The following is a 14,420-nucleotide window of genomic DNA, read 5'->3' as shown; positions in this document are numbered from 1 at the left end:
CTAGAATTCCCACCTATGAAACTCCCGAACCTTTCCGGTTATGCAATCAGGTGTTGGGGATACAGGGGAAGCATAATATCTCACCCAAACTAGCAAATCCTACATCCAGCTGTATCCATCCTTCAACACATAACCAAGAAAACTTCGGAAACCATCTACCTCAACCTTCGAAAAGCATCCGTTATACAAGTTATGGCGATACTCCCGAACTCCCGCCCCAGTACTGGGTGGCGTCGAGGTTATCTCACCAACGAACTGCATAAAAGAGATTTTCGATGTCGGCGAACATATCTCAAGTATTCCAGAATTGCAATGATAGAATTATGATGACAACACCTCAGAGCTCAACTCCCCGGGACACTTCCACTAAACCCCTGACAGGAGGCACCAAGACAATGTTCTCATCATAAGCCATCGGAACGATTCCAAGATACTCGCGTGATCCTAAAAAAAAATTAGTGAAATTTTGAGAAGAGAAGAGTCAAAACTCTACGTCAGGATGCCTTACCAGAGCGATGAGGAGACTGGGAAGTAAAAAGAATTCCTAAGCTCTCCGATATATAATTCCTAAGTGACTCAAAACATTTTTCTAGACACAACTCGGCTGCTAAAACGATCAAGCAATGGGGCTCCTAAGGTCGGGGAAGGCTCTGATTACCAACTTGTAACGCCCTCGATGCGGCTATAGCTCCCACGTGTCGAGGCACGACTTAGAGACATAACCGCATTGAAAGCAATGTCGCAAGTCAGGCAATCATTACAACATCCCATGTAATATATAATAAAAGGGGGAGATACATAGTTGGCTTACACTCGCCACGTCACATCAGAGTACATAAATAACATCCATCATGCAAACACTCATGGCCCGACTACGGCGCCAAAATAGAAGAAAACCCAACATGCGACAAGGCCCTGAATCGAACCCCAACTAGGCACCACTACTGATCATCAGGAAAAGACACGTAGTATCGCTGAGAGTCCTCGTCGAACTCCCACTTGAGCTCGTACTCGTCACCTGGAGCGGCATCACCTGGACTTGCATCTGGAGTTATAGTATCTGTGAGCCACAGGGACTCGGCAATCTCACACCCTCGCGATCAAGACTATTTAAGCTTATAGGAAGGGTAAGGCAATTATAAGTGGAGCTGCAGCAAGCGACTAGCATATATGGTGGCTATCTTATTCGCAAAGGAGAGCGAGAAGAGGAGGCAAAGCGCGAGCGAGAATCTAGAGGAACAACCTGCGCAAACATAACTCCAACACCGTGTCCACCTCCCGGACTCCGCCGAGAAGAGGCCATCGCGGTAACACACACGGTTGATTCATTTTAAATAATTAAGGTTCAAGTTATCTACAACCGGACATTAACAAATTCCCATCTGCCCATAACTGCGGGCACGGCTTTCGAAAGTTCAATCCCTGCAGGGGAGTCCCAACTTACCCATGACAAGCTCTCACGGTCAACGAAGGAATAGACCTCCACCCGAGACACACCGATCAGGCTCGGTAACCCGGTACAACAAGACAATTCGACAGGTTAAAACAAGACCAGCAACACCGCCCGAATGTGCCGACAAATCCCGATAGGAGCTGCACATATCTCTTTCTCAGGGCACACTCAGATGAGACATCCTACGAGTAAAACCAACCCTCAAGTTGCCCCGAGGTGGCCCCGCAGTCTACTCGGTCGGACCAACACTCAGAGGAGCACTGGCCCGGGGGGGTTAAAATAAGATGACCCTTGGGCTCCGGTAACCCAAGGGAAAAAGAGGCTAGGTGGCGAATGGTAAAACCAATGTTGGGCATTACTGGAAAAGCTTTAATCAAGGCAAACTATCAAGGGGTTCCCATTATAACCCAACCGCGCAAGGAACGCAAAATCCGGGAACATAACACCGATATGACGGAAACTAGGGCGGCAAGAGTGGAACAAAACACTAGGCGAGAGGCTGAGCCTTCCACCCTTTACCAAGTATATAGATGCATTAAGATAAAATAGCAATATAATGATATCCCAATAAGTAAGTAAATGTTCCAACAAGGAACGGCTTCCAGTCTTCACCTGCAACTAGCAACGCTATAAGAGGGGCTGAGCAAAGCGGTAACATAGCCAATCAATGGTTTGCTAGGACATGGTGGGTTAGAGGTTCAACATGGAAATTGGGAGGCTGACAAGCAAATGGTAGGCATCGTAGCATTGGCATAGCAAAGAGCGAGCAAACTAGCATAGCAAAGATAGTAGTGATTTCGAGGGTATGATCATCTTGCATGCACAGTTGTCAGAGTTGACTGGATCCTCACAAGCAAACTCAACAGGCTCCTCGGTAGCGAACTCGTCTCCCGGCTCTACCCAAACAAGACAAACAAGCAACAAGAATACAATCAACCACGTGCAAGACCAAGCAATAAGATGAAATGATGACATGCTATGCGGGATGCGATGCGGGATGCAAAATGCAAGATATGACAGGAAATGCATGAACCTGGCCCCAACTTGGAAAACCAAGTGTGCCACTGGATAGAGGGGATGAAATCGCTTGAAAACGATATAAAGATCATTGGAATCGGAGTTACAGTTTGGAAATGGCAAGCGTTTAAGATATGACATCGGTCTGTGATTTACAGCAAGTAGGCATCTAAACACAATGCAACGAACATGCTACAGCCACCAAGCATGACAACAAAATACATGGAAGGGATGCACACAAGATGCTTAACAAAAGACTAGCACTGAGCCACGGCCAATTCATCCATTATGAGGTTCAAACAAGCATGACAAAAATGCAAATGCAAAACAGATTCCAGACTTAGTGAAATTAACACTTGTCTGAAATTTCAGATCACGAAGCCCTCTTCGGGGCAGAAAAACAACATGATACATGACCTGATTATGACAAAGAAGAACATGGCATGGAGCTACTCAACAAGCTTAACAAAAGACCCAAAGTGACCTGGGGCCAAAAGGGATCACAAAATATACTAACGGGCACACGAACATAGCAAAAACACAATCAATTTTCAGACTTAGTGAAAACTGAGACATGCTGAAATATAACTCAAGAAGGCATGTAAACGAGCTCGATGCACTCACCACGGTGCAAGTCATGGCAAGGCAGGCATACATCCATTAAGAAGGAACAAAATACAAGCTATACATGGCAAGAACAATGGCCTAGCATGCACGGATCAACTACAATAGCATCGGCAAAATGGCAAACGAGTTGACGATCTGCCCAGATTCACAACGAAGCGAAAGTAGAGCTCGATTGACTCAAGATAGGGTGATCCATAATTGCAAACAAAGACATGGATGGATAGATCATAACATGGTTAACAAAACTCCTTTACTGATCATCCTCAGAAGAGGCACGGATCACTAGGAAACAAGCTGAACATATGGCATCATGAACTAAAATATCCCAGACTTAGTGAAAACAACTAAGTCCCTGAAAACAGATTTACCGGGTGCCTTACTTTGCAAGCTTGCACAAGTCACCACACACATCCTAAAAATGCACGGGTTGCACCTCTGGAAAGAAGAAAAAATCCTTAACAAAACATATGAAGGATTCACAGGCATAGCATGCACACAATAATCATGGCAAAAATGACAAAAGTCTAAGATGAACTAGCAGATCTGACAATTAACTCACGAAGCCTCCTTCTAACAGCATTTTGGGCATCAAGATGAGCTCAAATGAAAATGATGCAATGGAATGAAATGATATACTCGTCGAGGCGAACATTTTGATATACTATATGTCCAAATCGGAGCTACGGATGCAAAGTTACGGGGCCTCGAACAGGAGCATATGGAGTAAAAATTCTGAGGACTTAGTAAAAAAAGAGGGGTCAACCCTAGTCTCTCCTCAGATCCAGATCGGGGCACGGTTCCCGAGGCGGCGGCGGCACTGTAGCTGACGGCGGCGGCGGCGTGGGCGGAGCGGCCGGCGACGAGGCGGCCGGCGGAGGCGGGGGCCCAGCCGCGGCGGCGACTTGGCGCGGTGGGGCAGCGCGATCTTCGAGGCGGCCGGCGTCGGGCTCTACTCTCGCCGGCGACGAGGAACGGGGCGGCCGGCACCGGAATCGGCTGCGGGCGGCGGCCGGTCGCGGAGGGGGCGAAGGCGGCGCGGGCGGCGGGGTAGGCGAGGCTGGAGGCGGCGACTTCGGGCCGCGGGGGCCGGGAACGGGCCTCCCGGGCCGGCGGCTGAGAGGCGGCGAAGTGGGGCGCCCGCGCCACGTGGCGCGCCCCGGTAGGCGGCGGCGAAGTGTCCGGGGGGGTCGGACGTTGTCCGGCTCGCCTGAGATCTGTTTTTTTTTTGGCTAGGGTTTCGGGGGGAGGAGAGATCCGAAAACGGGGGGTGTATATATAGGCATAGGAGGAGCTAGGGGAGTAAAAATGAGGTGCGGTTTTCGGCCACGCGATCGTGATCGAACGCTCTAGATGATGGAGCAGAGTTTGGTGGGATTTTGGGCCAAATTGGAGGGGTGTTGGGCTGCAACACACACGAGGCCTTTTCGGTCCCTCGGTTAACCGTTGGAGTATCAAACGAAGTCCAAATGATACGAAACTTGACAGGCGGTCTACCGGTGGTAAACCAAGGCCGCTTGGTAAGTCTCGGTCCAATCCGGAAATGTTTAATCCCCACACATGAAAGAAAGCTAGAAATGGCCACCGGAGGAGAACGAAGCGCCGGAATGCAAAACGGACAACGGGGAAAATGCTCGAATGCATGAGATGAACACGTATGCAAATGCAATGCACATGATGACATGATATGAGATGCATGAAAAAGAAAACAACACACGGAGACAAAGACCTGAACCCGAGAAATAAATATAACTTAACGCCGGAAATGGCAAGAGTTGGAGTACAAATAGGGAAAGTTGCATCCGGGGTGTTACAGAGGGGGAGGAGAAACATCATAGGATCCAAATATAATAGCAAAGCTCGCGATACATCAAGATCGTTTCACCTCAAGAACACGAGAGAGAGAGAGAGAGAGAGAGATCAAACACATAGCTACTGGTACATACCCTCAGCCCCGAGGGAGAACTACTCCCTCCTCATCATGGAGAGCACCGGGATGATGAAGATGGCCACCGGAGAGGGATTGCCCCCTCCCGTAGGGTGCCGGAACGGGTCTAGATTGGCTTTCGGTGGCTACGGAGGCTTCTGGCGACGGAACTCCCGATCTATTGTGCTCCCCGGTCATTTTAGGGTATATGGAGATATATAGGCGGAAGAAGTACGTCAGGGGAGCCACGAGGGGCCCACGAGGGTGGAGGGCGCGCCCAGGGGGTGGGCGCGCCTCCCTGCCTCGTGGCTTCCTCGTTGCGTCCCTTACGTGGACTCCAAGTCTCCCGGGTTGCTTTCCTTCCAAAAATAAGTTCCGTGAAGTTTCAGGTCAATTGGACTCCGTTTGATTTTCCTTTTCTGCGATACTCTAAAACAAGGAAAAAACAGAAACTGGCACTAGGCTCTAGGTTAATAGGTTAGTCCCAAAAATCATATAAAATAGCATATAAATGCATATAAAACATCCAAGGTTGATAATATAATAGCAGGGAACAATCAAAAATTATAGATACGTTGGAGACGTAACAGCATCCCCAAGCTTAATTCCTGCTCGTCCTCGAGTAGATAAATGATAAAAACATAATTTTTGATGTGGAATGCTACCTAACATATTCATCATGTATTTCTCTTTATTGTAGCAAGATTATTCAAATCCATAAGATTCAAGACAAAAGTTTAATATTGACATAAAAATAATAATACTTCAATCATACTAACAAAGCAATCATGTCTTCTCAAAATAACATGGCCAAAGAAAAGGCTATCCCTACAAAATCATATAGTCTGGCTATGCTCCATCTTCACCACACAACATATTGAAATCATGCACAACCCCTATGACAAGCCAAGCAATTGTTTCATACTTTTGATGTTCTCAAACCTTTTCAATCTTCACGCAATACATGAGCGTGAGCCATGGACATAGCACTATAGGTGGAATAGAATGGTGGTTGTGGAGAAGACAAAAAGGAGAATATAGTAGCACATCAACTAGGCGTATCAACGGGCTATGGAGATGCCCATTAATAGATATCAATGTGAGCGAGTAGGGATTGCCATGCAACGGATGCACTAGAGCTATAAATGTATGAAAGCTCAACAAAAGAAGCTAGTGGGTGTGCATCCAACTCGCTTGCTCATGAAGACCTAGGGCATTTTGAGGAAGCCCATCATTGGAATATACAAGCCAAGTTCTATAATGAAAATTTCCCACTAGTATATGAAAGTGACAAAACAAGAGACTCTCTATCATGAAGATCATGGTGCTACTTTGAAGCACAAGTGTGGTAAAAGGATAGTAGCATTGCCCTTCTCTCTTTTTCTCTCATTTTTTTTATTTGGGCCTTTTCGCTTTTTTTATGGCCTCTTTTCTCTTTTTTTATTTGGGCTTCTTTGGACTCTTTTATTTTTTTATTTTCATCCGGAGTCTCATCCCGACTTGTGGGGGAATCATAGTCTCCATCATCCTTTCCTCACTGGGACAATGCTCTAATAATGATGATCATCATACTTTATTTACTTACAACTCAAGAATTACAACTCGATACTTAGAACAAGATATGACTCTATATGAATGCCTCTGGCGGTGTACCGGGATGTGCAATGATGCATGAGTGACATGTATGAAAGAATTATGAATGGTGGCTTTGCCACAAATACAATGTCAACTGCATGATTATGCAAAGTAATATGACAATGATGGAGCGTGTCATAATAAACGGAGCAGTGGAAGGTTGCATGGCAATATATCTCGGAATGGCTATGGAAATGCCATGATAGATAGGTATGGTGGCTGTTTTGAGGAAGGTATATGGTGGGTTTATGGTACCGGCGAAAGTTGCGCGGTACTAGAGAGGCTAGCAATGGTGGAAGGGTGAGAGTGTGTATAATCCATGGGCTCAACATTAGTCATAAAGAACTGACATACTTATCGCAAAAATCTATTAGTTATTGAAACAAAGTACTACGCGCATGCTCCTAGGGGATAGATTGGTAGGAAAAGACCATCGCTCGTCCCCGACCGCCACTCATAAGGAAGACAATCAATAAATAAATCATGCTCCGACTTCATCACATAACGGTTCACCATACGTGCATGCTATGGGAATCACAAACTTCACCACAAGTATTTCTCAAATTCACAACTACTCAACTAGCATGATTCTAATATCACCATCTTCATATCTCAAAACAATCATCAAGTATCAAAATTCTCATAGTATTCAATGCACTTTATATGAAAGTTTTTATTATATCCCTCTTGGATGCCCATCATATTAGGACTAAATTCATAACCAAAGCAAATTACCATGCTGTTCTAAATACTCTCAAAATGATATAAGTGAAGCATGAGAGTTCATCTATTTATACAAAATAAAACCACCACCGTGCTCTAAAAAGATATAAGTGAAGCACTAGAGCAAATGACAAACTACTCCGAAAGATATAAGTGAAGATCAATGAGTAGTCGAACAATTATGCAACTATATGAAGACTCTAACATTTAATAATTTCAGGTCTTGGTATTTTACTCAAACAGCGAGCAAAACTAAATAAAATAGCATTCTAAGAATGGAAAACATCATGTGAAGAAGCAAAAACTTAGGATCAACCGAAACTAACAGATAGTTGTTGAAGAAGAAAGGTGGGATGCCAACCGGGGTATCCCCAAGCTTAGACGCTTGAGACTTCTTGAAATATTATCTTGGGATGCCTTGGTCATCCCCAAGCTTGATCTTTTGTGTCTCCTTAATTCCTCTCATATCACGGTCTCCCTAAATCTCAAAAGCTTTCATCCACACAAAACTCAACAAGGACTCGTGAGATAAGTTAGTATAAACCATTGCCAAACCTTATCATACTCTACTGTACTAAATCACTAAAATTATTATTCTGCATTGCATACTAAATTACTCTGCATATTTAATAGACCTATCCTCAAATAGAATCATTAAAGAAGCAAACATATGCAAACATAACAGCAATCTGCCTAAACAGGACAGTCCTGTAAAGAGTTCAGCAAGATCCATACTTCCCTAACTCCAAAAATTATGAAAGAAAATTCCCACTGTAGTAAATTTATCAGATCTTAATAAGCAAAAGGTTTCAACATTTTATCACATTCTGAATTTTCTTGGGAATTATTGCAACAGCAGTAAACTTTCTGTTTTCAAACAGCAACATGTGGACTTGTAAAATAGGCATAGTAAAGGCTATCAATGCCACTTTTATTGAAATAAAATATGCAAAACATTGTTCTAAATAACAGCAAGAAAATCCTAACAAAATAAATTGACGCTCCAAGCAAAACACATATCATGTGGTGAATAAAAATATAGCTCCAAGTAAAGTTACCGATGAACGAAGACGAAAGAGGGGATTCCTTCCGGGGCATCCCCAAGCTTAGGATCTTGGTTATCCTTGAATATTACCTTGGGGTGCCTTTGGAATCCCCAAGATTAGGCTCTTGCCACTCCTTATTCCATAATCCATCGAATCTTTACCCAAAACTTGAAAACTTCACAACAGAAAACTCGTAAGCTTCATTAGTATAAGAAAATAAATCACCACTTCAAGGTACTGTAATGAAACCATTCTTTATTTATATTTGTGTTAAACCTAATGTATTCCAACTTTTCTATGGTTCATAAACTCTATTACTAGCCATAGATTCATCAAAATAAACTCAATTACTAGCCATAGAACAGTTTGTAGTAATCCGGATCAAACGTATACTTCTGGAACTCATAAAATTCTCAAATAGATTGCTTGACGTGAGTAATTTTTCTATTAATCATCTGCAAAAAGAATTAACTCAATAGCACTTTCCGAATAAAAACGGCAGCAATTCTCGTGAGCGCTAAAGTTTCTGTTTTTTACAGCAAGATCAACAAGACTTTCCCCAAGTCTTCCCAATGGTTCTACTTGGCACAAACACTAATTAAAACATAAAAACTCAATCAAAACAGAGGCTAGATAAATTATTTATTACTAAACAGGAGCAAAAAGCAAGGAATAAAAATAAAATTGGGTTGCCTCCCAACAAGCGCTATCGTTTAACGCCCCTAGCTAGGCATGATGATTTCAATGATGCTCACATAAAAGATAAGAATTGTAACATAAATAGAGCATCATGAAGAATATGACTAGCACATTTAAGTCTAACCCATTTCCTATGCATAGGGATTTTGTGAGCAAACAACTTGTGGGAACAATAATCAACTAGCATAGGAAGGCAAAACAAGTATAACTTTAAAACTTTAAGCACATAGATAGGGAACTTGATATTATTGCAACTCCTACAAGCATATATTCCTCCCTCATAATAATTTTCAGTAGCATCATGAACGAATTCAACAATATAACCATCAGATAAAGCATTCTTTTCATGATCTACTTGCATAGAAATTTTACTACTCTCCACATAAGCGAATTTCTTCTCATGAGTAGTAGTGGGAGCAAACTCACCAAAATAGTTATCATGGGATTGAAAATTGAAATCAAGATGACAAGTTTCATTGTTATCATTATAATTTAAAACATACATGTCATCACAATAATCATCATAGGTAGGAGGCATGCTTTCATCATAATAAATTTTCTCATCAAAACTTGGGGGACTAAAAATATCATCTTCATCAAACATAGCTTCCCCAAGCTTGTGGCTTTGCATATCATTAGCATCATGGATATTCAAGGAATTCATACTAACAACATTGCAATCATGCTCATCATTCAAATATTTAGTGCCAAACATTTTAATGCATTCTTCTTCTAACACTTTGGCACAATTTTCCTTTCCATCATACTCACGAAAGATATCAAAAAGATGAAGTGTATGAGGTAGACTCAATTCCATTTTTTTATATAGTTTTCTTTTATAGACTAAACTAGTGATAAAACAAGAAACTAAAAGACTCGATTGCAAGATCTAAAGATATACCTTCAAGCGCTCACCTCCCCGGCAACAGCGCCAGAAAAGAGCTTGATGTCTACTACACAACCTTCTTCTTGTAGACGTTGTTGGGCCTCCAAGTGCAGAGGTTTGTAGGACAGTAGCAAATTTCCCTCAAGTGGATGACCTAAGGTTTATCAATCCGTAGGAGGCGTAGGATGAAGATGGTCTCTCTCAAGCAAACCTGCAACCAAATAACAAAGAGTCTCTTGTGTCCCCAACACACCCAATACAGTGGTAATTGTATAGATGCACTAGTTCGGCAAGAGATGGTGATACAAGTGCAATATGGATAGTAGATAATAGTTTTTTTAATCTGAAAATATAAAAACAGCAAGGTAACAAATGATAAAAGTGAGCATAAACGGTATTGCAATGATAGGAAACAAGGCCTAGGGTTCATACTTTCGCTAGTGCAAGTCCTCTCAACAATAATAACATAATTGGATCACATAACTATCCCTCAACATGCAACAAAGAGTCACTCCAAAGTCACTAATAGCGGAGAACAAACGAAGAGATTATGGTAGGGTACGAAACCACCTCAAAGTTATTCTTTCCAATCAATCCGTTGGGCTATTCCTATAAGTGTCACAAACAGCCCTAGAGTTCGTACTAGAATAACACCTTAAGACACAAATCAACCCAAACCCTAATGTCACCTAGATACTCCAATGTCACCTCAAGTATCCGTGGGTATGATTATACGATATGCATCACACAATCTTAGATTCATCTATTCAACCAACACATAGAACCTCAAAGAGTGCCCCAAAGTTTCTACCGGAGAATCACGACGAAAACGTGTGCCAACCCCTATGCATAGGTTCATGGGAGGAACCCGCAAGTTGATCACCAAAACATACATCAAGTGAATCACGTGATATCCCATTGTCATCACATATACGCACGGCAAGACATACATCAAGTGTTCTCAAATCTTTGAAGACTCAATCCGATAAGATAACTTCAAAGGGGAAACTCAATCCATTACAAGAGAGAGAGGGGGAGGAGAAACATCATAGGATCCAAATATAATAGCAAAGCTCGCGATACGTCAAGATCGTATCACCTCAAGAACACGAGAGAGAGAGAGAGAGAGAGAGATCAAACACATAGCTACTGGTACATACCCTCAGCCTCGAGGGAGAACTACTCCTCCTCGTCATGGAGAGCACCGGGATGATGAAGATGGCCACCGGAGAGGGATTGCCCCCTCCGACAGGGTGCCGGAACGGGTCTAGATTGGCTTTCGGTGGCTACGGAGGCTTCTGGCGGCGGAACTCCCGATCTATTGTGCTCCCCGATCGTTTTAGGGTATATGGAGATATATAGGCGGAAGAAGTACGTTAAGAGAGCCACGAGGGGCCCACGAGGGTGGAGAGCACGCCTAGGGGGGTGGGCGCGCCCCCTGCCTCATGGCTTCCTCGTTGCTTCCCTTACGTGGACTCCAAGTCTCCCGGGTTGCTTTCCTTCCAAAAAAATAAGTTCCGTGAAGTTTCGGGTCAATTGGACTCCGTTTGATTTTCCTTTTCTGCGATACTCTAAAACAAGGAAAAAACAGAAACTGGCACTAGGCTCTAGGTTAATAGGTTAGTCCCAAAAATCATATAAAATATTATATAAATGCATATAAAACATCCAAGGTTGATAATATAATAGCATGGAACAATCAAAAATTATAGATACGTTGGAGACGTATCACCTGGTTTTTTCTGGAATAATGTGATTCTATAGTATGACGGGGGGTTCATCAGCAGGGCCACCAGGTGGGTACAACCCACCTGGGCACGCCAGGAGAGGGGGCGCGCCCTGGTGGGTTGTGCCCACCTAGGGGCCCCTCTTCGGTGGGTCTTGGCTCTAGAAATTCTTATTATCGCTCTAAAAAGTTTCATTCCATTCCAAGAACTTCCATTTCTGCACAAAACAACACCATGGTAGTTCTGCTGAAAACAGCGTCAGTTTGTGGTTAGTTTCATTCAAATCATGCAAATTAGAGTCCAAAACAAGAGGAAAAGTGTGAGAAAAAGTAGATACGTTGGAGACGTATCAGGCTCTAAGTTAATAGGTTAGTCCCAAAAATCATATAAAATAGCATATTGATGCATATAAAACATCCAAAACAGATAATATAATAGCATGGAACAATCAAAAATTATAGATACGTTGGAGACGTATCAAGCATCCCCAAGCTTAATTCCTGCTCGTCCCTGAGTAGGTAATGATAAAAACAGAATTTTTGATGTGGAATGCTACCAAACATATTTATCCATGTAATTCTCTTTATTGTGGCATGAATGTTCAGATTCGTAAGATTCAAAACAAGAGTTTAATATTGACATAAAAACAATAATACTTAAAGCATACTAACAAAGTAATCATGTCTTCTCAAAATAACATGGCCAAAGAAATATTATCCCTACAAAATCATATAGTCTGGCTATGCTCCATCTTCATCACATAAAGTATTCAAATCATGCACAACCCCGATGACAATGATGATGTATGTCATAATAAACAGAATGGTGGAAAGTTGCATGGCAATATATCTCGGAATGGCTATGAAAATGCCATAATAGGTAGGTATGGTGGCTATTTTGAGGAAGTATATGTGGTGGGTTTATGGTACCGGCGAAAGTTGTGCGGTACTAGAGAGGCTAGCAATGGCAGAAAGGTGAGAGTGTGTATAATCCATGGACTCAACATTAGTCATAAAGAACTCACATACTTATTGAAAAAATCTATTAGTCATCAAAATAAAGTACTACATGCATGCTCCTAGTGGGATAGAATGGTAGGAAAAGACCATCGCTCGTCCCCGACCGCCACTCATAAGGAAGACAATCAATAAATAAATCATGCTCCGACTTCATCACATAACGGTTCACTATACCTGCATGCTATGGGAATCATAAACCTCAACATAGGTATTTCTCAAATTCACAACTACTTACTATAATGAATCTAATATCACCATCTTCATATCTCAAAACAATCATAAGGAATCAAACTTCTCATAGTATTCAATGCACTTTATATGGAAGTTTTTATTATATCCTTCTTGGATGCCTATCATATTAGGACTAATTTTATAACCAAAGAAAATTACCATGATGTTCTAAATGCTCTCAAAATAATATAAGTGAAGTACGAGAGTTCATCAATTTCTATAAAATAAAACCACCGCCATGCTCTAAAAAGATATAAGTGAAGCACTAGAGCAATTTTGCCTAGCTCAAAAGATATAAGTGAAGCACATAGAGTATTCTAATAAATCACGATTCATGTGTGTCTCTCCCAAAAGGTGTGTACAGCAAAGATGATCATGTCAAACTAAAAAGCAAAGACTCAAATCATACAAGACGCTCCAAGCAAAACACATATCATGTGGTGAATAAAAATATAGCCTCAAGTAAAATTACCGATAGACGATGATGAAAGAGGGGATGCCTTCCCGGGCATCCCCAAGCTTAGGCTTTTTGACATATTTGAATATTACCTTGGTGTGCCTTGGGAATCCCCAAGCTGAGGCTCTTGCCACTCGTTATTCCATAGTCCATCAAATTCTTACCCAAAACTTGAAAACTTCACAACACAAAACTCCAACAGAAAATCTCGTAAGCTCCGTTAGTATAAGAAAATAAATCACCACTTTTGGTACAGTTGTGAACTCATTCTTTATTTATATTGGTTTAATATCTACTATATTCCAACTTTTCCATGGTTCATACCCCCCGATAGTAGCCATAGATGCATCAAAATAAGCAAACAACACGCGAAAAACAGAATCTATCAAAAACAGAATAGTCTGTAGCAATCTGGAGATTGCGAATACTTCTGTCACTCAAAAAATCCCGAAAAATTAGGAAGTCCTATAAAAATTCTTTATTAATCCTCTTCAGAAAGAATCAGTATTTTATCATGCTTCTGTTAAAAATGATAATTGTTTTTGTGAGCGCAAAAGTTTCTGTTTTTCAGCAGGATCAAATTAACTATCACCGTAGGCTATCCCAAAGGTCTTACTTGGCACAAAAACTAACTAAAACACAAAACCACATCTAACCAGAGGTATGTGAAATATTTATTGCTAAACAGGACCTAAAAAGCAAGAACAAAAATAAAATTGGGTTGCCTCCCAACAAGAGCTATTGTTTAACGCCCCTAGCTAGGCATAAAAACATGGATAGATCTAAGTATTATCATCTTTGACATGCAATCCATAAGTGGCTCTCATAATAGATTCATAAGGCAATTTAATTTTATTTCTAGGGAAGTGTTCCATGCCTTTCCTGAATGGAAATTGAAATCTAATGTTTCCTTCTTTCATATCAATAATTGCACCAATTGTTCTGAGAAAAGGTCTACCAAGGATAATAGGACATG

The sequence above is a fragment of the Triticum urartu genome, chromosome 7A (genome assembly GCF_056163025.1).
Source record: "Triticum urartu cultivar PI428250 chromosome 7A, HENAU_Tu73, whole genome shotgun sequence".
Taxonomy (NCBI): Eukaryota; Viridiplantae; Streptophyta; class Magnoliopsida; order Poales; family Poaceae; genus Triticum; species Triticum urartu.
Note: the sequence above shows the minus strand (reverse complement) of the source record.